This window comes from Girardinichthys multiradiatus, chromosome 10 (genome assembly GCF_021462225.1).
Source record: "Girardinichthys multiradiatus isolate DD_20200921_A chromosome 10, DD_fGirMul_XY1, whole genome shotgun sequence".
Lineage (NCBI taxonomy): Eukaryota > Metazoa > Chordata > Actinopteri > Cyprinodontiformes > Goodeidae > Girardinichthys > Girardinichthys multiradiatus.
Genome location: NC_061803.1, coordinates 19,204,174 through 19,228,437, shown reverse-complemented (window position 1 = coordinate 19,228,437; position 24,264 = coordinate 19,204,174). Strand labels below are relative to the sequence as shown.

General features: G+C 39.7%; 5 non-coding genes across 5 annotated transcripts; all 5 read left to right on the top strand.

Moving 5' to 3' along the window:
* The first annotated feature begins 413 nt into the window (after positions 1 to 413).
* Positions 414 to 527, top strand: LOC124875789. Its single transcript, XR_007040124.1, has one exon. It is a non-coding gene; the product is annotated as a U5 spliceosomal RNA (small nuclear RNA).
* A 6,373-nt stretch (positions 528 to 6,900) lies between these two features.
* LOC124875794 lies at positions 6,901 to 7,017 on the top strand. The gene has a single exon (XR_007040129.1). It is a non-coding gene; the product is annotated as a U5 spliceosomal RNA (small nuclear RNA).
* Positions 7,018 to 8,459: 1,442 nt separating this feature from the next.
* LOC124875793 lies at positions 8,460 to 8,576 on the top strand. The gene has a single exon (XR_007040128.1). It is a non-coding gene; the product is annotated as a U5 spliceosomal RNA (small nuclear RNA).
* A 6,375-nt stretch (positions 8,577 to 14,951) lies between these two features.
* On the top strand, positions 14,952 to 15,068 carry LOC124875796. Its single transcript, XR_007040131.1, has one exon. It is a non-coding gene; the product is annotated as a U5 spliceosomal RNA (small nuclear RNA).
* Positions 15,069 to 21,449: 6,381 nt separating this feature from the next.
* Positions 21,450 to 21,566, top strand: LOC124875795. Its single transcript, XR_007040130.1, has one exon. It is a non-coding gene; the product is annotated as a U5 spliceosomal RNA (small nuclear RNA).
* Positions 21,567 to 24,264: the final 2,698 nt, after the last annotated feature.

Here is a 24,264-nt window from a genome sequence, read left to right as displayed (position 1 = left end):
TTCGTTTAGGGCACCATTGATATAGATTTTCAATAATGTTATGCTGGTTTTCGTTGTTTTTTAAACGTATGGGTCCGTAAATAGGCGTTCAAGTAGTCGTATTGATTTTGCTTTATTTCTGGGCTAGCAAAACGTTCCTGTGCACGATTTAGCCAAAATGCAAGCAGAGTAATACCCAGCATGCACTGCATGATGTGTTCTACAGTTTATTTAAGGTAATATTTAAAGTTGTCAGAACTAATCGCTTGTGGGTTTTGTGATAATACTCGTACTTATTACCGCTATTTTAACCCTCCTGTAATCTGTTGTCGTTTTAATTCAAACTTTTTTCGTTGAAAGTTTGGCTCAGCGTCACCGTCACTGTGAATGTTATGTCGGAGTATAAATAGTTATGGAGCCGACTGCTAGTTAAGCACTCATGTTTCTTTTCAGATCGTATAAATCTTTCGCCTTTTACTAAAGATTTCCGTGGAGAGGAACAACATGAGTTTTATCTAATTTTTTACTACCCTGCTACTCGCAGGGTTTCTATAGATGTTGAAAGTTAAAAAATATTTTAATGAAGCAAGAATCTGAATTTAATTGTTTTTCTTGTTTTATGGACGCGTTGATGTTTGTGTGTGATTTTGTTGGCTGGTCGATCTCACATTGTGAGGATTTAACACTTCCACGTTTTTCCGTTTGTTGATAAAATGCATTGTCTCAGATTATCTGACTAAATTAAAATGTTCTTGTCTCAAATTTTAACTAAAGGGCAAAAACAGAAGAAATCTGCAAGCGGACAAACAGCACGGAATGAAACTAATTTTATTTCAGAGCAAAGACTTGAAGAAGCTGACGATTCATTGCTTTGCGTTGCATTTCCAATTAACCTCCAGCAGAGGGCGAACTCGACCGTCAACATATCTAGACGATGTTCCCCTGACGCCACAGTTAAGGCTATAAAGTTGAAGTGTAAGACAGATATGGACATGATTTATGTGTGATTTGTATTTTTATCTACTTTTTACCCTTATAGTATCATCAAATAGCATTATTATTAGTATATTCAGTCCTGTTTGCCTTTGGTATTATTTGTAATTATGATCTTATTTACAAATTATGTCTTCACTCCTGTTTCAATGATCTCAAAAAAATGCTACTAGAAGGTCCTGAATTGAGACCCCGAGTTGGCGCAGGGGTAAAATGGGGGACCCGTGTTCAGAGGCCTTAGTCCTCAACGCAGCCGTCACGGATTCGACTCCCACTCCTGTTGACCTTTGCTGAACGGTCTCACCCCTTTCCTGTCAGCTCACTGTAAAAAAAAAAAAAAAACTACAAATCAAATGCTTATGTTAGTTTTTTTTAAGTGGTATTTATGGTATCATTAATATTTTGAATAAGTTTATTTAATTATTTTTGTAAATACTTTCATTTTTTTGTCTTAGTTTTTTTAATATTGAACAATCCCCTTGCATTAGTTTTTCTTTCATGAAATTCTTAGTTTCAATTAATTCAGTGCAAGATTCTTACTGGGCTACAAGGTACTGCACTGACAAGTACTATTGCCTTACTGCAAAAAGGTTCTGGTCTCAAATCCCGGCCTGGGCTCTTTCTGCATGGATCTGGCACATTCTCCCTGTACATGCATGGGTTTTCTCTGGGCTCTGCAGCTTCCTCCCACAGTCCAAAAACCAGATGGTTAGGTTAGTGTAAATTGCACATGGGTATGAGTGGGTGCGTGCATGGTTGTTTATCCTGTATGTTTGTGTTGCCCTGTAATGGACCTGTGACCTGCCAGGGTGTACCCTGCTTCTTGCCCAATTATCACTAGAGACAGGCACTAACCCACCGCTACCCTGCAAATGTAAGCAGGTATGGACGATGGAGGACTGTTAACTGAAAAACTTTATGCAGAGGCAACTAAATTTGGTTTATAGAGATGGATATTGTAGTACTCAAATTTAATACATTCAGATGTTTGGTTTTTTTTTTTCTTTGTGAGAATTTCTTTTGCTTTTCTATATGTTTTTCTACAGAAAATATCATGAAAAAACTCTGTAAATTTGCATTTCTCCTGTCTGAGCTACCACACCCTGTTGGCGGTCAGACGCTTTGGATCTCCCCTGAATTCTTTTCCCCAGAAGCATCATCTCTGCTTACAATCACTTTCTCTTAAAAATAATGGCTCTAAAACTGTTCTATACTCTCAACAACTCTCAACACTTTTATTCTAAATAAGGCAGAGGAATGGTTACAGACATCAGCGCTGATGGCTCCCGTCCGTAACCCGCTCAGTGATCCAAGTGACGAAACAGCCCCGAAAGAAGGTCACACATGGGTTTTATGTCTGGTACTCCTTCCATGGGATGTAGACTCCCTCAGTGTTTGTCAGTAGACTATGTGTCACCATTCTGGTGTCTATCTGACAGCGTGTGTAATAGCAGGTGTCGAACCCTGAATGTAAGTGTGGCTGCAGCATTCTAATTGCTCCTGTTACAGTACGTTCCACAATCAACCCAATGCACTAAACGTTATGTCAAACTGTAGGTCACTGAGGATTATTATCCTATTCTAAGAAAAGTAAAACGTTAGCATTCATACTTTATCATTCTGGTCTGTGTGTAAAAGCTCATCTATTAGTAATAGTTAACAAGGTTATTCCTAACAATCCAAAATGCAGGGTAAATGAATTTGGCGGGTGAAACACATTTGTAGAAATGTTAAAAATGTGCCTAAAATTAGAAGCAGACCAGCTAAAAGTTCAGTGACAATTTTTAATTCTTTCTAGACAGGATTCTTAATGTAGGCAGGAAGTGAGAATTCACAGGTATAGGCCTACAATAGAGATAAACTGAGAAATTAAGTGGCTGCTTAAAGCATATACAGGCCCTTCTCAAAATATTAGCATATTGTGATAAAGTTCATTATTTTCCATAATGTAATGATGAAAATTTAACATTCATATATTTTAGATTCATTGCACACTAACTGAAATATTTCAGGTCTTTTATTGTCTTATTACGGATGATTTTGGCATCCAGCTCATGAAAACCCCAAATTCCTATCTCACAAAATTAGCATATCATTAAAAGGGTCTCTAAACGAGCTATGAACCTCATCATCTGAATCAACGAGTTAACTCTAAACACCTGCAAAAGATTCCTGAGGCCTTTAAAACTCCCAGCCTGGTTCATCACTCAAAACCCCAATCATGGGTAATACTTCTGACCTGACTGCTGTCCAAAAGGCCACTATTGACACCCTCAAGCAAGAGGGTAAGACACAGAAAGAAATTTCTGAACGAATAGGCTGTTCCCAGAGTGCTGTATCAAGGCACCTCAATGGGAAGTCTGTGGGAAGGAAAAAGTGTGGCAGAAAATGCTGCACAACGAGAAGAGGTGACCGGACCCTGAGGAAGATTGTGGAGAAGGGCCGATTCCAGACCTTGGGGGACCTGCGGAAGCAGTGGACTGAGTCTGGAGTAGAAACATCCAGAGCCACCGTGCACAGGTGTGTGCAGGAAATGGGCTACAGGTGCCGCATTCCCCAGGTCAAGCCACTTTTGAACCAGAAACAGCAGCAGAAGCGCCAGACCTGGGCTACAGAGAAGCAGCACTGGACTGTTGCTCAGTGGTCCAAAGTACTGTTTTCGGATGAAAGCAAATTCTGCATGTCATTCGGAAATCAAGGTGCCAGAGTCTGGAGGAAGACTGGGGAGCAGGAAATGCCAAAATGCCAGAAGTCCAGTGTCAAGTACCCACAGTCAGTGATGGTCTGGGGTGCCGTGTCAGCTGCTGGTGTTGGTCCACTGTGTTTTATCAAGGGCAGGGTCAATGCAGCTAGCTATCAGGAGATTTTGGAGCACTTCATGCTTCCATCTGCTGAAAAGCTTTATGGAGATGAAGATTTCATTTTTCAGCACGACCTGGCACCTGCTCACAGTGCCAAAACCACTGGTAAATGGTTTACTGACCATGGTATCACTGTGCTCAATTGGCCTGCCAACTCTCCTGACCTGAACCCCATAGAGAATCTGTGGGATATTGTGAAGAGAACGTTGAGAGACTCAAGACCCAACACTCTGGATGAGCTAAAGGCCGCTATCGAAGCATCCTGGGCCTCAATAAGACCTCAGCAGTGCCACAGGCTGATTGCCTCCATGCCACGCCGCATTGAAGCAGTAATTTCTGCCAAAGGATTCCCGACCAAGTATTGAGTGCATAACTGTACATGATTATTTGAAGGTTGACGTTTTTTGTATTAAAAACACTTTTCTTTTATTGGTCGGATTAAATATGCTAATTTTGTGAGATAGGAATTTTGGGTTTTCATGAGCTGTATGCCCAAATCATCCGTATTAAGACAATAAAAGACCTGAAATATTTCAGTTAGTGTGCAATGTATCTAAAATATATGAATGTTAAATTTTCATCATGACATTATGGAAAATAATGAACTTTATCACAATATGCTAATATTTTGAGAAGGACCTGTATTCACTTTTAACTCTCCTCACTGACCATCCTACAGTTAAGAATTGTTGAAATAACAGCACAGTTTGTCTTAAAATTGTGGGTGAAGATTTTGCATCTGTTTCAACAGAATTAGGAAGTAGTCTTTATTAATGAAAAGAAATGAAAATACAACAATAGTATTAGAATTTTAGTATAATATTGAAATAGAATAAGTAGTTGAATTATAATATTTATGTAGTTGGATGATTAAGAACTCCAATTTTATTGCTGTAGAGTTTGTGAAACATCTTAGTTTTCAAATGCATTCTTGGTACCACACATTCTGTTGTAACCCAGTAAAGGTTGTAGTTGAAACAACATACAATAATGACCAAAGGTTTGGACATACCTTCTCATTCAAAGAGTTGTCTTTATTTTCATGACTATAAATATTGTAGCTTCACACTGAAGGCATCAAAACTATGAATTAACACATGTGGAATTATATACTGGACAAAAAAGTGTGAAACAACTGAAAATATGTCTTATATTCTAGGTTCTTCAAAGTAGCCACCTTTTGCTTTGATTACTGCTCTGCACACTCTTGGCATTCTGTTGATGAGCTTCAAGAGGTAGTCACCTGAAATGGTTTTCCAACAGTCTTGAAGGAGTTCCCAGAGATGCTTAGCACTTGTTGGCCCTTTTGCCTTCACTCTGCGGTCCAGCTCACCCCAAACCATCTCGATTGGGTTCAGGTCCGGTGACTGTGGAGGCCAGGTCATCTGGCGTAGCACCCCATCACTCTCCTTCTTGGTCAAATAGCCCTTACACAGCCTGGAGGTGTGTTTGGGGTCATTGTCCTGTTGAAAAATAAATGATGGTCCAATTAAACGCAAACCGAATGGAATAGCATGCTGCTGCAAGATGCTGTGGTAGCCATGCTGGTTCAGTATGCCTTCAATTTTGAATAAATCCCCAACAGTGTCACCAGCAAAGCACCCCCACACCATCACACCTCCTCCTCCATGCTTCACGGTGGGAACCAGGCATGTAGAGTCCATCCGTTCACCTCTTCTGCGCCGCACAAAGACACGGTGGTTGGAGCCAAAGATCTCAAACTTGGACTCATCAGATCAAAGCACAGATTTCCACTGGTCTAATGTCCATTCCTTGTGTTCTTTAATCCAAACAAGTCTCTTCTGCTTGTTGCCTGTCCTCAGCAGTGGTTTCCTAGCAGGTATTTTACCATGAAGGCCTGATTCACACAGTCTCCTTTTAACAGTTGTTCTAGAGATGTGTCTGCTGCTAGAACTCTGTGTGGCATTGACCTGTTCTCTAATCTGAGCTGCTGTTAACCTGCGATTTCTGAGGCTGGTGACTCGGATGAACTTAACGTCCGCAACAGAAGTGACTCTTGGTCTTCCTTTCCTGGGGCGGTCCTCATGTGAGCCAGTTTCTTTGTAGTGCTTGATGGTTTTTGTGACTGCACTTGGGGACACTTTCAAAGTTTTCCCAATTGTTCGAACTGACTGACCTTCATTTCTTAAAGTAATGATGGCCACTCGTTTTTCTTTACTTGGCTGCTTTTATCTTGCCATAATACAAATTCTAACAGTCTATTCAGTAGGACTATCAGCTGTATACTGTATCCACCTCCTGCACAACACAACTGATGGTCCCAACCCCATTTATAAGGCTTGAAATCCCACTTATTAAACCTGACAGGGCACACCTGTGAAGTGAAAACCATTTCAGGTGACGACCTCTTGAAGTTCATCAACAGAATGCCAAGAGTGTGTGAAGCAGGAATCAAAGCAAAAGGTGGCTACTTTGAAGAACCTACAATATAAGACATATTTTCAGTTGTTTCACACTTTTTTGTTCACTATATAATTCCACATGTGTTAATTCATAGTTTTGATGCCTTCAGTGGGTAGCTACAATATTCATAGTCATGAAAATAAAGACAACTCTGAATGAGAAGGTGTGTCCAAACTTTTGGTCTGTATTGTAAATACACAAAAGGATTGTTATAGCTTTATCTCCCGCGTTCTGCACGATTCAGAAAATATATATTCCCTTGTCAACACAGAGGCTCGTTTTCGTTGTTTTTTGAACTACTGGGTCCGTAAAGAGGCGTTCAAGTAGTCGTATTGGTTTTGCTTTATTACTGAGCTGGCAAAACGTTCCTGGGTACGAATTAGCCAAGATGTAAGCAGATCAATAACCAGCATGCACCACGTGATGTGTTTTACAGTTTAATCAAAGTAGTATTTAAAGTTGTCAGAACTAATCAGTTGTGGTTTTTGTGATAATACTCGTATTTATTAACGCTATTGTAACCCTTCTGTGATCTGTTGTCGTTTTAATTCAAACTTTTTTCGTTGAAAGTTTGGCTCAGCGTCACCGTCACTGTGAATGTTATGTCGGAGTATAAATAGTTATGGATCCGACAGCTAGTTATGCACTCATGTTTCTTTTCAGATCGTATAAATCTTTCGCCTTTTACTAAAGATTTCCGTGAAGAGGAACAACATGAGTTTTATCTAAAATTTTTTACTACCTTGCTACTCGCAGGGTTTCTATAGCTGTTGAAAGTTAAAAAATATTTTAAAGAAGCAAGAATCTGAATTTAATTGTTTTTCTTGTTTTATGGACGCGTTGATGTTTGTGTGTGATTTTGTTAGCTGGTCGATCTTACATTGTGAGGATTTAACACTTCCACGTTTCTCCGTTTGTTGATAAAATGCATTGTCTCAGATTATCTGTGACTAAATTAAAATGATCTTGTCTCAAATTTTAACTAAAGGGCAAAAACAGAAGAAATCTGCAAGCGGACAAACAGCACGGAATGAAACTAATTTTATTTCAAAGCAAAGACTTGAAGAAGCTGACGATTCATTGCTTTGCGTTGCATTTCCAATTAACCTCCAGCAGAGGGCGAACTCGAGCGTCAACATATCTAGACGATGTTCCCCTGACGCCACAGTTAAGGCTATAAAGTTGAAGTGTAAGACAGATATGGACATGGTTTATGTGTGATTTGTATTTTTATCTACTTTTTACCCTTATAGTATCATCAAATAGCATTATTATTAGTATATTTAGTCCTGTTTTCCTTTGGTATTATTTGTAATTATGATCTTATTAATAATTTCAATAATCACAAATAAATGCTACTAGAAAACCCTGCATTGGGGTGCAGCGTTGGCGCGACCCATGCTCAGAGGCCTTAGTCCTCGATGGAGCCGTCACGGGGTCGAGTCCCACTCCTGTTTACCTTCGCTGCACGTTCCACCCCTTTCCTGTCAGCTCACTGTCAAAAAAAAAAAACTACTTATGATGGGGTTTTTTTAGGTGGCATTTATGGTATCATTACTGCTTTTATTACGTTTATTCAATTATATAAGACTCTTACTGGGCTACAAGGTACTGCACTGACAAGTACTATTGCCTCATTGTGAGAAGGTTCTGGTCTCAAATCCCGGCCTGGGCTCTTTCTGCATGGATCTGGCACATTCTCCCTGTACATGCATGGGTTTTCTCTGGGCTCTGCAGCTTCCTCCCACAGTCCAAAAACCAGATGGTTAGGTTAGTGTAAATTGCACATGGGTATGAGTGGGTGCGTGCATGGTTGTTTATCCTGTATGTTTGTGTTGCCCTGTAATGGACCTGCGACCTGCCAGGGTGTACCCTGCTTCTTGCCCAATTATCACTAGAGACAGGCACTAAAACCCGCCGCTACCCTGCAAATGTAAGCAGGTATGGACGATGGAGGAGCAATACCCAGAATGCACTGCATGATGTGTTCTACAGTTTATTTAAGGTAATATTTATAGTTGTCAGAACTAATCGCTTGTGGGTTTTGTGATTATACTCGTATTTATTAACGCTATTTTAACCCTTCTGTGATCTGTTCTCGTTTTAATTCAAACTTTTTTCGTTGAAAGTTTGGCTCAGCGTCACCGTCACTGTGAATGTTATGTCGGAGTATAAATAGTTATGGATCCGACAGCTAGTTATGCACTCATGTTTCTTTTCAGATCGTATAAATCTTTCGCCTTTTACTAAAGATTTCCGTGAAGAGGAACAACATGAGTTTTATCTCAAATTTTTTACTACCTTGCTACTCGCAGGGTTTCTTTAGCTGTTGAAAGTTAAAAAATATTTTAAAGAAGCAAGAATCTGAATTTAATTGTTTTTCTTGTTATACGAACGCGTTGATGTTTGTGTGTGATTTTGTTGGCTGCTCGATCTCACATTGTGAGGATTTAACATTTCCACGTTTCTCCGTTTGTTGATAAAATGCATTGTCTCAGATTATCTGTGACTAAATTAAAATGATCTTGTCTCAAATTTTAACTAAAGGGCAAAAATAGAAGAAATCTGCAAGCGGACAAACAGCACGGAATGAAACTAATTTTATTTCAAAGCAAAGACTTGAAGAAGCTGACGATTCATTGCTTTGCGTTGCATTTCCAATTAACCTCCAGCAGAGGGCGAACTCGACCGTCAACATATCTAGACGATGTTCCCCTGACGCCACAGTTAAGGCTATAAAGTTGAAGTGTAAGACAGATATGGACATGATTTATGTGTGATTTGTATTTTTATCTACTTTTTACCCTTATAGTATCATCAAATAGCATTATTATTAGTATATTCAGTCCTGTTTGCCTTTGGTATTATTTGTAATTATGATCTTATTTACAAATTATGTCTTCACTCCTGTTTCAATGATCTCAAAAAAATGCTACTAGAAGGTCCTGAATTGAGACACAGAGTTGGCGCAGGGGTAAAATGGGGGACCCGTGTTCAGAGGCCTTAGTCCTCAACGCAGCCGTCACGGATTCGACTCCCACTCCTGTTGACCTTTGCTGAACGGTCTCACCCCTTTCCTGTCAGCTCACTGTAAAAAAAAAAAAAAAACTACAAATCAAATGCTTATGTTAGTTTTTTTTAAGTGGTATTTATGGTATCATTAATATTTTGAATAAGTTTATTTAATTATTTTTGTAAATACTTTCATTTTTTTGCCTTAGTTTTTTTAATATTGAACAATCCCCTTGCATTAGTTTTTCTTTCATGAAATTCTTAGTTTCAATTAATTCAGTGCAAGATTCTTACTGGGCTACAAGGTACTGCACTGACAAGTACTATTGCCTTACTGCAAAAAGGTTCTGGTCTCAAATCCCGGCCTGGGCTCTTTCTGCATGGATCTGGCACATTCTCCCTGTACATGCATGGGTTTTCTCTGGGCTCTGCAGCTTCCTCCCACAGTCCAAAAACCAGATGGTTAGGTTAGTGTAAATTGCACATGGGTATGAGTGGGTGCGTGCATGGTTGTTTATCCTGTATGTTTGTGTTGCCCTGTAATGGACCTGCGACCTGCCAGGGTGTACCCTGCTTTTTGCCCAATTATCACTAGAGACAGGCACTAACCCACCGCTACCCTGCAAATGTAAGCAGGTATGGACGATGGAGGACTGTTAACTGAAAAACTTTATGCAGAGGCAACTAAATTTGGTTTATAGAGATGGATATTGTAGTACTCAAATTTAATACATTCAGATGTTTGGTTTTTTTTTTTCTTTGTGAGAATTTCTTTTGCTTTTCTATATGTTTTTCTACAGAAAATATAATGAAAAAACTCTGTAAATTTGCATTTCTCCTGTCTGAGCTACCACACCCTGTTGGCGGTCAGACGCTTTGGATCTCCCCTGAATTCTTTTCCCCTGAAGCATCATCTCTGCTTACAATCCCTTTCTCTTAAAAATAATGGCTCTAAAACTGTTCTATACTCTCAACAACTCTCAACACTTTTATTCTAAATAAGGCAGAGGAATGGTTACAGACATCAGCGCTGATGGCTCCCGTCCGTAACCCGCTCGGTTATCCAAGTGACAAAACAGCCCCGAAAGAAGGTCACACATGGGTTTTATGTCTGGTACTCCTTCCATGGGATGTAGACTCCCTCAGTGTTTGTCAGTAGACTATGTGTCACCATTCTGGTGTCTATCTGACAGCGTGTGTAATAGCAGGTGTCGAACCCTGAATGTAAGTGTGGCTGCAGCATTCTAATTGCTCCTGTTACAGTACGTTCCACAATCAACCCAATGCACTAAACGTTATGTCAAACTGTAGGTCACTGAGGATTATTATCCTATTCTAAGAAAAGTAAAACGTTAGCATTCATACTTTATCATTCTGGTCTGTGTGTAAAAGCTCATCTATTAGTAATAGTTAACAAGGTTATTCCTAACAATCCAAAATGCAGGGTAAATGAATTTGGCGGGTGAAACACATTTGTAGAAATGTTAAAAATGTGCCTAAAATTAGAAGCAGACCAGCTAAAAGTTCAGTGACAATTTTTAATTCTTTCTAGACAGGATTCTTAATGTAGGCAGGAAGTGAGAATTTACAGGTATAGGCCTACAATAGAGATAAACTGAGAAATTAAGTGGCTGCTTAAAGCATATACAGGTCCTTCTCAAAATATTAGCATATTGTGATGAAGTTCATTATTTTCCATAATGTAATGATGAAAATTTAACATTCATATATTTTAGATTCATTGCACACTAACTGAAATATTTCAGGTCTTTTATTGTCTTAATACGGATGATTTTGGCATCCAGCTCATGAAAACCCAAAATTCCTATCTCACAAAATTAGCATATCATTAAAAGGGTCTCTAAACGAGCTATGAACCTAATCATCTGAATCAACGAGTTAACTCTAAATACCTGCAAAAGATTCCTGAGGCCTTTAAAACTCCCAGCCTGGTTCATCACTCAAAACCCCAATCATGGGTAGACTGCCGACCTGACTGCTGTCCAGAAGGCCACTATTGACACCCTCAAGCAAGAGGGTAAGACACAGAAAGAAATTTCTGAACGAATAGGCTGTTCCCAGAGTGCTGTATCAAGGCACCTCAATGGGAAGTCTGTGGGAAGGAAAAAGTGTGGCAGAAAATGCTGCACAACGAGAAGAGGTGACCGGACCCTGAGGAAGATTGTGGAGAAGGGCCGATTCCAGACCTTGGGGGACCTGCGGAAGCAGTGGACTGAGTCTGGAGTAGAAACATCCAGAGCCACCGTGCACAGGTGTGTGCAGGAAATGGGCTACAGGTGCCGCATTCCCCAGGTCAAGCCACTTTTGAACCAGAAACAGCAGCAGAAGCGCCAGACCTGGGCTACAGAGAAGCAGCACTGGACTGTTGCTCAGTGGTCCAAAGTACTTTTTTCGGATGAAAGCAAATTCTGCATGTCATTCGGAAATCAAGGTGCCAGAGTCTGGAGGAAGACTGGGGAGAAGGAAATGCCAAAATGCCAGAAGTCCAGTGCTCAAGTACCCACAGTCAGTGATGGTCTGGGGTGCCGTGTCAGCTGCTGGTGTTGGTCCACTGTGTTTTATCAAGGGCAGGGTCAATGCAGCTAGCTATCAGTAGATTTTGGAGCACTTCATGCTTCCATCTGCTGAAAAGCTTTATGGAGATGAAGATTTCATTTTTCAGCACGACCTGGCACCTGCTCACAGTGCCAAAACCACTGGTAAATGGTTTACTGACCATGGTATCACTGTGCTCAATTGGCCTGCCAACTCTCCTGACCTGAACCCCATAGAGAATCTGTGGGATATTGTGAAGAGAACGTTGAGAGACTCAAGACCCAACACTCTGGATGAGCTAAAGGCCGCTATCGAAGCATCCTGGGCCTCCATAAGACCTCAGCAGTGCCACAGGCTGATTGCCTCCATGCCACGCCGCATTGAAGCAGTAATTTCTGCCAAAGGATTCCCGACCAAGTATTGAGTGCATAACTGTACATGATTATTTGAAGGTTGACGTTTTTTGTATTAAAAACACTTTTCTTTTATTGGTCGGATTAAATATGCTAATTTTGTGAGATAGGAATTTTGGGTTTTCATGAGCTGTATGCCCAAATCATCCGTATTAAGACAATAAAAGACCTGAAATATTTCAGTTAGTGTGCAATGAATCTAAAATATATGAATGTTAAATTTCATCATGACATTATGGAAAATAATGAACTTTATCACAATATGCTAATATTTTGAGAAGGACCTGTATTCACTTTTAACTCTCCTCACTGACCATCCTACAGTTAAGAATTGTTGAAATAACAGCACAGTTTGTCTTAAAATTGTGGGTGAAGATTTTGCATCTGTTTCAACAGAATTAGGAAGTAGTCTTTATTAATGAAAAGAAATGAAAATACAACAATAGTATTAGAATTTTAGTATAATATTGAAATAGAATAAGTAGTTGAATTATAATATTTATGTAGTTGGATGATTAAGAACTCCAATTTTATTGCTGTAGAGTTTGTGAAACATCTTAGTTTTCAAATGCATTCTTGGTACCACACATTCTGTTGTAACCCAGTAAAGGTTGTAGTTGAAACAACATACAATAATGACCAAAGGTTTGGACATACCTTCTCATTCAAAGAGTTGTCTTTATTTTCATGACTATAAATATTGTAGCTTCACACTGAAGGCATCAAAACTATGAATTAACACATGTGGAATTATATACTGGACAAAAAAGTGTGAAACAACTGAAAATATGTCTTATATTCTAGGTTCTTCAAAGTAGCCACCTTTTGCTTTGATTACTGCTCTGCACACTCTTGGCATTCTGTTGATGAGCTTCAAGAGGTAGTCACCTGAAATGGTTTTCCAACAGTCTTGAAGGAGTTCCCAGAGATGCTTAGCACTTGTTGGCCCTTTTGCCTTCACTCTGCGGTCCAGCTCACCCCAAACCATCTCGATTGGGTTCAGGTCCGGTGACTGTGGAGGCCAGGTCATCTGGCGTAGCACCCCATCACTCTCCTTCTTGGTCAAATAGCCCTTACACAGCCTGGAGGTGTGTTTGGGGTCATTGTCCTGTTGAAAAATAAATGATGGTCCAATTAAACGCAAACCGAATGGAATAGCATGCTGCTGCAAGATGCTGTGGTAGCCATGCTGGTTCAGTATGCCTTCAATTTTGAATAAATCCCCAACAGTGTCACCAGCAAAGCACCCCCACACCATCACACCTCCTCCTCCATGCTTCACGGTGGGAACCAGGCATGTAGAGTCCATCCGTTCACCTCTTCTGCGCCGCACAAAGACACGGTGGTTGGAGCCAAAGATCTCAAACTTGGACTCATCAGATCAAAGCACAGATTTCCACTGGTCTAATGTTCATTCCTTGTGTTCTTTAATCCAAACAAGTCTCTTCTGCTTGTTGCCTGTCCTCAGCAGTGGTTTCCTAGCAGGTATTTTACCATGAAGGCCTGATTCACACAGTCTCCTCTTAACAGTTGTTCTAGAGATGTGTCTGCTGCTAGAACTCTGTGTGGCATTGACCTGTTCTCTAATCTGAGCTGCTGTTAACCTGCGATTTCTGAGGCTGGTGACTCGGATGAACTTAACGTCCGCAACAGAAGTGACTCTTGGTCTTCCTTTCCTGGGGCGGTCCTCATGTGAGCCAGTTTCTTTGTAGTGCTTGATGGTTTTTGTGACTGCACTTGGGGACACTTTCAAAGTTTTCCCAATTGTTCGAACTGACTGACCTTCATTTCTTAAAGTAATGATGGCCACTCGTTTTTCTTTACTTGGCTGCTTTTATCTTGCCATAATACAAATTCTAACAGTCTATTCAGTAGGACTATCAGCTGTATACTGTATCCACCTCCTGCACAACACAACTGATGGTCCCAACCCCATTTATAAGGCTTGAAATCCCACTTATTAAACCTGACAGGGCACACCTGTGAAGTGAAAACCATTTCAGGTGACGACCTCTTGAAGTTCATCAACAGAATGCCAAGAGTGTGTGAAGCAGGAATCAAAGCAAAAGGTGGCTAATTTGAAGAACCTACAATATAAGACATATTTTCAGTTGTTTCACACTTTTTTGTTCACTATATAATTCCACATGTGTTAATTCATAGTTTTGATGCCTTCAGTGGGTAGCTACAATATTCATAGTCATGAAAATAAAGACAACTCTTGAATGAGAAGGTGTGTCCAAACTTTTGGTCTGTATTGTAAATACACAAAAGGATTGTTATAGCTTTATCTCCCGCGTTCTGCACGATTCAGAAAATATATATTCCCTTGTCAACACAGAGGCTCGTTTTCGTTGTTTTTTGAACTACTGGGTCCGTAAAGAGGCGTTCAAGTAGTCGTATTGGTTTTGCTTTATTACTGAGCTGGCAAAACGTTCCTGGGTACGAATTAGCCAAGATGTAAGCAGATCAATAACCAGCATGCACCACGTGATGTGTTTTACAGTTTAATCAAAGTAGTATTTAAAGTTGTCAGAACTAATCAGTTGTGGTTTTTGTGATAATACTCGTATTTATTAACGCTATTGTAACCCTTCTGTGATCTGTTGTCGTTTTAATTCAAACTTTTTTCGTTGAAAGTTTGGCTCAGCGTCACCGTCACTGTGAATGTTATGTCGGAGTATAAATAGTTATGGATCCGACAGCTAGTTATGCACTCATGTTTCTTTTCAGATCGTATAAATCTTTCGCCTTTTACTAAAGATTTCCGTGAAGAGGAACAACATGAGTTTTATCTAAAATTTTTTACTACCTTGCTACTCACAGGGTTTCTATAGCTGTTGAAAGTTAAAAAAATATTTTAAAGAAGCAAGAATCTGAATTTAATTTTTTTTTTCTTGTTTTACGGACGCGTTGATGTTTGTGTGTGATTTTGTTGGCTGGTCGATCTCACATTGTGAGCATTTAACACTTCCACGTTTCTCCGTTTGTTGATAAAATGCATTGTCTCAGATTATCTGTGTCTAGATTAAAATGATCTTGTCTCAAATTTTAACTAAAGGGCAAAAACAGAAGAAATCTGCAAGCGGACAAACAGCACGGAATGAAACTAATTTTATTTCAGAGCAAAGACTTGAAGAAGCTGACGATTCATTGCTTTGCGTTGCATTTCCAATTAACCTCCAGCAGAGGGCGAACTCGACCGTCAACATATCTAGACGATGTTCCCCTGACGCCACAGTTAAGGCTATAAAGTTGAAGTGTAAGACAGATATGGACATGATTTATGTGTGATTTGTATTTTTATCTACTTTTTACCCTTATAGTATCATCAAATAGCATTATTATTAGTATATTCAGTCCTGTTTGCCTTTGGTATTATTTGTAATTATGATCTTATTTACAAATTATGTCTTCACTCCTGTTTCAATGATCTCAAAAAAATGCTACTAGAAGGTCCTGAATTGAGGCACAGAGTTGGCGCAGGGGTAAAATGGGGGACCCGTGTTCAGAGGCCTTAGTCCTCAACGCAGCCGTCACGGATTCGACTCCCACTCCTGTTGACCTTTGCTGAACGGTCTCACCCCTTTCCTGTCAGCTCACTGTAAAAAAAAAAAAAAACTACAAATCAAATGCTTATGTTAGTTTTTTTTAAGTGGTATTTATGGTATCATTAATATTTTGAATAAGTTTATTTAATTATTTTTGTAAATACTTTCATTTTTTTGTCTTAGTTTTTTTAATATTGAACAATCCCCTTGCATTAGTTTTTCTTTCATGAAATTCTTAGTTTCAATTAATTCAGTGCAAGACTCTTACTGGGCTACAAGGTACTGCACTGACAAGTACTATTGCCTTACTGCAAAAAGGTTCTGGTCTCAAATCCCGGCCTGGGCTCTTTCTGCATGGATCTGGCACATTCTCCCTGTACATGCATGGGTTTTCTCTGGGCTCTGCAGCTTCCTCCCACAGTCCAAAAACCAGATGGTTAGGTTAGTGTAAATTGCACATGGGTATGAGTGGGTGCGTGCATGGTTGTTTATCCTGTATGTTTGTGTTGCCCTGTAATGGACCTGCGACCTGCCAGGGTGTACCCTGCTTCTTGCCCAATTATCACTAGAGACAGGCACTAACCCACCGCTACCCTGCAAATGTAAGCAGGTATGGACGATGGAGGACTGTTAACTGAAAAACTTTATGCAGAGGCAACTAAATTTGGTTTATAGAGATGGATATTGTAGTACTCAAATTTAATACATTCAGATGTTTGTTTTTTTTTTTTTTTTTTGTGAGAATTTCTTTTGCTTTTCTATATGTTTTTCTACAGAAAATATAATGAAAAAACTCTGTAAATTTGCATTTCTCCTGTCTGAGCTACCACACCCTGTTGGCGGTCAGACGCTTTGGATCTCCCCTGAATTCTTTTCCCCAGAAGCATCATCTCTGCTTACAATCCCTTTCTCTTAAAAATAATGGCTCTAAAACTGTTCTATACTCTCAACAACTCTCAACACTTTTATTCTAAATAAGGCAGAGGAATGGTTACAGAGATCAGCGCTGATGGCTCCCGTCCGTAACCCGCTCGGTGATCCAAGTGACGAAACAGCCCCGAAAGAAGGTCACACATGGGTTTTATGTCTGGTACTCCTTCCATGGGATGTAGACTCCCTCAGTGTTTGTCAGTAGACTATGTGTCACCATTCTGGTGTCTATCTGACAGCGTGTGTAATAGCAGGTGACGAACCCTGAATGTAAGTGTGGCTGCAGCATTTTAATTGCTCCTGTTACAGTACGTTCCACAATCAACCCAATGCACTAAACTTTATGTCAAACTGTAGGTCACTGAGGATTATTATCCTATTCTAAGAAAAGTAAAACGTTAGCATTCATACTTTATCATTCTGGTCTGTGTGTAAAAGCTCATCTATTAGTAATAGTTAGCAAGGTTATTCCTAACAATCCAAAATGCAGGGTAAATGAATTTGGCGGGTGAAACACATTTGTAGAAATGTTAAAAATGTGCCTAAAATTAGAAGCAGACCAGCTAAAAGTTCAGTGACAATTTTTAATTCTTTCTAGACAGGATTCTTAATGTAGGCAGGAAGTGAGAATTTACAGGTATAGGCCTACAATAGAGATAAACTGAGAAATTAAGTGGCTGCTTAAAGCATATACAGGCCCTTCTCAAAATATTAGCATATTGTGATAAAGTTCATTATTTTCCATAATGTAATGATGAAAATTTAACATTCATATATTTTAGATTCATTGCACACTAACTGAAATATTTCAGGTCTTTTATTGTCTTAATACGGATGATTTTGGCATCCAGCTCATGAAAACCCAAAATTCCTATCTCACTAAATTAGCATATCATTAAAAGGGTCTCTAAACGAGCTATGAACCTCATCATCTGAATCAACGAGTTAACTCTAAACACCTGCAAAAGATTCCTGAGGCCTTTAAAACTCCCAGCCTGGTTCATCACTCAAAACCCCAATCATGGGTAATACTTCTGACCTGACTGCTGTCCAAAAGGCCACTATTGACACCCTCAAGCAAGAGGGTAAGACACAGAAAGAAATTTCTGAACGAATAGGCTGTTCCCAGAGTGCTGTATCAAGGCACCTCAATGGGAAGTCTGTGGGAAGGAAAAAGTGTGGCAGAAAATGCTGCACAACGAGAAGAGGTGACCGGACCCTGAGGAAGATTGTGGAGAAGGGCCGATTCCAGACCTTGGGGGACCTGCGGAAGCAGTGGACTGAGTCTGGAGTAGAAACATCCAGAGCCACCGTGCACAGGTGTGTGCAGGAAATGGGCTACAGGTGCCGCATTCCCCAGGTCAAGCCACTTTTGAACCAGAAACAGCAGCAGAAGCGCCAGACCTGGGCTACAGAGAAGCAGCACTGGACTGTTGCTCAGTGGTCCAAAGTACTGTTTTCGGATGAAAGCAAATTCTGCATGTCATTCGGAAATCAAGGTGCCAGAGTCTGGAGGAAGACTGGGGAGCAGGAAATGCCAAAATGCCAGAAGTCCAGTGTCAAGTACCCACAGTCAGTGATGGTCTGGGGTGCCGTGTCAGCTGCTGGTGTTGGTCCACTGTGTTTTATCAAGGGCAGGGTCAATGCAGCTAGCTATCAGGAGATTTTGGAGCACTTCATGCTTCCATCTGCTGAAAAGCTTTATGGAGATGAAGATTTCATTTTTCAGCACGACCTGGCACCTGCTCACAGTGCCAAAACCACTGGTAAATGGTTTACTGACCATGGTATCACTGTGCTCAATTGGCCTGCCAACTCTCCTGACCTGAACCCCATAGAGAATCTGTGGGATATTGTGAAGAGAACGTTGAGAGACTCAAGACCCAACACTCTGGATGAGCTAAAGGCCGCTATCGAAGCATCCTGGGCCTCCATAAGACCTCAGCAGTGCCACAGGCTGATTGCCTCCATGCCACGCCGCATCGAAGCAGTCATTTCTGCCAAAGGATTCCCGACCAAGTATTGAGTGCATAACTGTACATGATTATTTGAAGATTGACGTTTTTTGTATTAAAAACACTTTTCTTTTATTGGTCGGATTAAATATGCTAATTTTGTGAGATAGGAATTTTGGGTTTTCATGAGCTGTATGCCCAAATCATCCGTATTAAGACAATAAAAGACCTGAAATATTTCAGTTAGTGTGCAATGAATCTAAAATATATGAATGTTAAATTTTCATCATGACATTATGGAAAATAATGAACTTTATCACAATATGCTAATATTTTGAGAAGGACCTGTATTCACTTTTAACTCTCCTCACTGACCATCCTACAGTTAAGAATTGTTGAAATAACAGCACAGTTTGTCTTAAAATTGTGGGTGAAGATTTTGCATCTGTTTCAACAGAATTAGGAAGTAGTCTTTATTAATGAAAAGAAATGAAAATACAACAATAGTATTAGAATTTTAGTATAATATTGAAATAGAATAAGTAGTTGAATTATAATATTTATGTAGTTGGATGATTAAGAACTCCAATTTTATTGCTGTAGAGTTTGTGAAACATCTTAGTTTTCAAATGCATTCTTGGTACCACACATTCTGTTGTAACCCAGTAAAGGTTGTAGTTGAAACAACATACAATAATGACCAAAGGTTTGGACATACCTTCTCATTCAAAGAGTTGTCTTTATTTTCATGACTATAAATATTGTAGCTTCACACTGAAGGCATCAAAACTATGAATTAACACATGTGGAATTATATACTGGACAAAAAAGTGTGAAACAACTGAAAATATGTCTTATATTCTAGGTTCTTCAAAGTAGCCACCTTTTGCTTTGATTACTGCTCTGCACACTCTTGGCATTCTGTTGATGAGCTTCAAGAGGTAGTCACCTGAAATGGTTTTCCAACAGTCTTGAAGGAGTTCCCAGAGATGCTTAGCACTTGTTGGCCCTTTTGCCTTCACTCTGCGGTCCAGCTCACCCCAAACCATCTCGATTGGGTTCAGGTCCGGTGACTGTGGAGGCCAGGTCATCTGGCGTAGCACCCCATCACTCTCCTTCTTGGTCAAATAGCCCTTACACAGCCTGGAGGTGTGTTTGGGGTCATTGTCCTGTTGAAAAATAAATGATGGTCCAATTAAACGCAAACCGAATGGAATAGCATGCTGCTGCAAGATGCTGTGGTAGCCATGCTGGTTCAGTATGCCTTCAATTTTGAATAAATCCCCAACAGTGTCACCAGCAAAGCACCCCCACACCATCACACCTCCTCCTCCATGCTTCACGGTGGGAACCAGGCATGTAGAGTCCATCCGTTCACCTCTTCTGCGCCGCACAAAGACACGGTGGTTGGAGCCAAAGATCTCAAACTTGGACTCATCAGATCAAAGCACAGATTTCCACTGGTCTAATGTTCATTCCTTGTGTTCTTTAATCCAAACAAGTCTCTTCTGCTTGTTGCCTGTCCTCAGCAGTGGTTTCCTAGCAGGTATTTTACCATGAAGGCCTGATTCACACAGTCTCCTCTTAACAGTTGTTCTAGAGATGTGTCTGCTGCTAGAACTCTGTGTGGCATTGACCTGTTCTCTAATCTGAGCTGCTGTTAACCTGCGATTTCTGAGGCTGGTGACTCGGATGAACTTAACGTCCGCAACAGAAGTGACTCTTGGTCTTCCTTTCCTGGGGCGGTCCTCATGTGAGCCAGTTTCTTTGTAGTGCTTGATGGTTTTTGTGACTGCACTTGGGGACACTTTCAAAGTTTTCCCAATTGTTCGAACTGACTGACCTTCATTTCTTAAAGTAATGATGGCCACTCGTTTTTCTTTACTTGGCTGCTTTTATCTTGCCATAATACAAATTCTAACAGTCTATTCAGTAGGACTATCAGCTGTATACTGTATCCACCTCCTGCACAACACAACTGATGGTCCCAACCCCATTTATAAGGCTTGAAATCCCACTTATTAAACCTGACAGGGCACACCTGTGAAGTGAAAACCATTTCAGGTGACGACCTCTTGAAGTTCATCAACAGAATGCCAAGAGTGTGTGAAGCAGGAATCAAAGCAAAAGGTGGCTAATTTGAAGAACCTACAATATAAGACATATTTTCAGTTGTTTCACACTTTTTTGTTCACTATATAATTCCACATGTGTTAATTCATAGTTTTGATGCCTTCAGTGGGTAGCTACAATATTCATAGTCATGAAAATAAAGACAACTCTTTGAATGAGAAGGTGTGTCCAAACTTTTGGTCTGTATTGTAAATACACAAAAGGATTGTTATAGCTTTATCTCCCGCGTTCTGCACGATTCAGAAAATATATATTCCCTTGTCAACACAGAGGCTCGTTTTCGTTGTTTTTTGAACTACTGGGTCCGTAAAGAGGCGTTCAAGTAGTCGTATTGGTTTTGCTTTATTACTGAGCTGGCAAAACGTTCCTGGGTACGAATTAGCCAAGATGTAAGCAGATCAATAACCAGCATGCACCACGTGATGTGTTTTACAGTTTAATCAAAGTAGTATTTAAAGTTGTCAGAACTAATCAGTTGTGGTTTTTGTGATAATACTCGTATTTATTAACGCTATTGTAACCCTTCTGTGATCTGTTGTCGTTTTAATTCAAACTTTTTTCGTTGAAAGTTTGGCTCAGCGTCACCGTCACTGTGAATGTTATGTCGGAGTATAAATAGTTATGGATCCGACAGCTAGTTATGCACTCATGTTTCTTTTCAGATCGTATAAATCTTTCGCCTTTTACTAAAGATTTCCGTGAAGAGGAACAACATGAGTTTTATCTAAAATTTTTTACTACCTTGCTACTCACAGGGTTTCTATAGCTGTTGAAAGTTAAAAAAATATTTTAAAGAAGCAAGAATCTGAATTTAATTTTTTTTTCTTGTTTTACGGACGCGTTGATGTTTGTGTGTGATTTTGTTGGCTGGTCGATCTCACATTGTGAGCATTTAACACTTCCACGTTTCTCCGTTTGTTGATAAAATGCATTGTCTCAGATTATCTGTGTCTAGATTAAAATGATCTTGTCTCAAATTTTAACTAAAGGGCAAAAACAGAAGAAATCTGCAAGCGGACAAACAGCACGGAATGAAACTAATTTTATTTCAAAGCAAAGACTTGAAGAAGCTGACGATTCATTGCTTTGCGTTGCATTTCCAATTAACCTCCAGCAGAGGGCGAACTCGACCGTCAACATATCTAGACGATGTTCCCCTGACGCCACAGTTAAGGCTATAAAGTTGAAGTGTAAGACAGATATGGACATGATTTATGTGTGATTTGTATTTTTATCTACTTTTTACCCTTATAGTATCATCAAATAGCATTATTATTAGTATATTCAGTCCTGTTTGCCTTTGGTATTATTTGTAATTATGATCTTATTTACAAATTATGTCTTCACTCCTGTTTCAATGATCTCAAAAAAATGCTACTAGAAGGTCCTGAATTGAGGCACAGAGTTGGCGCAGGGGTAAAATGGGGGACCCGTGTTCAGAGGCCTTAGTCCTCAACGCAGCCGTCACGGATTCGACTCCCACTCCTGTTGACCTTTGCTGAACGGTCTCACCCCTTTCCTGTCAGCTCACTGTAAAAAAAAAAAAAAAACTACAAATCAAATGCTTATGTTAGTTTTTTTTAAGTGGTATTTATGGTATCATTAATATTTTGAATAAGTTTATTTAATTATTTTTGTAAATACTTTCATTTTTTTGTCTTAGTTTTTTTAATATTGAACAATCCCCTTGCATTAGTTTTTCTTTCATGAAATTCTTAGTTTCAATTAATTCAGTGCAAGACTCTTACTGGGCTACAAGGTACTGCACTGACAAGTACTATTGCCTTACTGCAAAAAGGTTCTGGTCTCAAATCCCGGCCTGGGCTCTTTCTGCATGGATCTGGCACATTCTCCCTGTACATGCATGGGTTTTCTCTGGGCTCTGCAGCTTCCTCCCACAGTCCAAAAACCAGATGGTTAGGTTAGTGTAAATTGCACATGGGTATGAGTGGGTGCGTGCATGGTTGTTTATCCTGTATGTTTGTGTTGCCCTGTAATGGACCTGCGACCTGCCAGGGTGTACCCTGCTTCTTGCCCAATTATCACTAGAGACAGGCACTAACCCACCGCTACCCTGCAAATGTAAGCAGGTATGGACGATGGAGGACTGTTAACTGAAAAACTTTATGCAGAGGCAACTAAATTTGGTTTATAGAGATGGATATTGTAGTACTCAAATTTAATACATTCAGATGTTTGTTTTGTTTTTTTTTTTTGTGAGAATTTCTTTTGCTTTTCTATATGTTTTTCTACAGAAAATATAATGAAAAAACTCTGTAAATTTGCATTTCTCCTGTCTGAGCTACCACACCCTGTTGGCGGTCAGACGCTTTGGATCTCCCCTGAATTCTTTTCCCCAGAAGCATCATCTCTGCTTACAATCCCTTTCTCTTAAAAATAATGGCTCTAAAACTGTTCTATACTCTCAACAACTCTCAACACTTTTATTCTAAATAAGGCAGAGGAATGGTTACAGAGATCAGCGCTGATGGCTCCCGTCCGTAACCCGCTCGGTGATCCAAGTGACGAAACAGCCCCGAAAGAAGGTCACACATGGGTTTTATGTCTGGTACTCCTTCCATGGGATGTAGACTCCCTCAGTGTTTGTCAGTAGACTATGTGTCACCATTCTGGTGTCTATCTGACAGCGTGTGTAATAGCAGGTGACGAACCCTGAATGTAAGTGTGGCTGCAGCATTTTAATTGCTCCTGTTACAGTACGTTCCACAATCAACCCAATGCACTAAACTTTATGTCAAACTGTAGGTCACTGAGGATTATTATCCTATTCTAAGAAAAGTAAAACGTTAGCATTCATACTTTATCATTCTGGTCTGTGTGTAAAAGCTCATCTATTAGTAATAGTTAGCAAGGTTATTCCTAACAATCCAAAATGCAGGGTAAATGAATTTGGCGGGTGAAACACATTTGTAGAAATGTTAAAAATGTGCCTAAAATTAGAAGCAGACCAGCTAAAAGTTCAGTGACAATTTTTAATTCTTTCTAGACAGGATTCTTAATGTAGGCAGGAAGTGAGAATTTACAGGTATAGGCCTACAATAGAGATAAACTGAGAAATTAAGTGGCTGCTTAAAGCATATACAGGCCCTTCTCAAAATATTAGCATATTGTGATAAAGTTCATTATTTTCCATAATGTAATGATGAAAATTTAACATTCATATATTTTAGATTCATTGCACACTAACTGAAATATTTCAGGTCTTTTATTGTCTTAATACGGATGATTTTGGCATCCAGCTCATGAAAACCCAAAATTCCTATCTCACTAAATTAGCATATCATTAAAAGGGTCTCTAAACGAGCTATGAACCTCATCATCTGAATCAACGAGTTAACTCTAAACACCTGCAAAAGATTCCTGAGGCCTTTAAAACTCCCAGCCTGGTTCATCACTCAAAACCCCAATCATGGGTAATACTTCTGACCTGACTGCT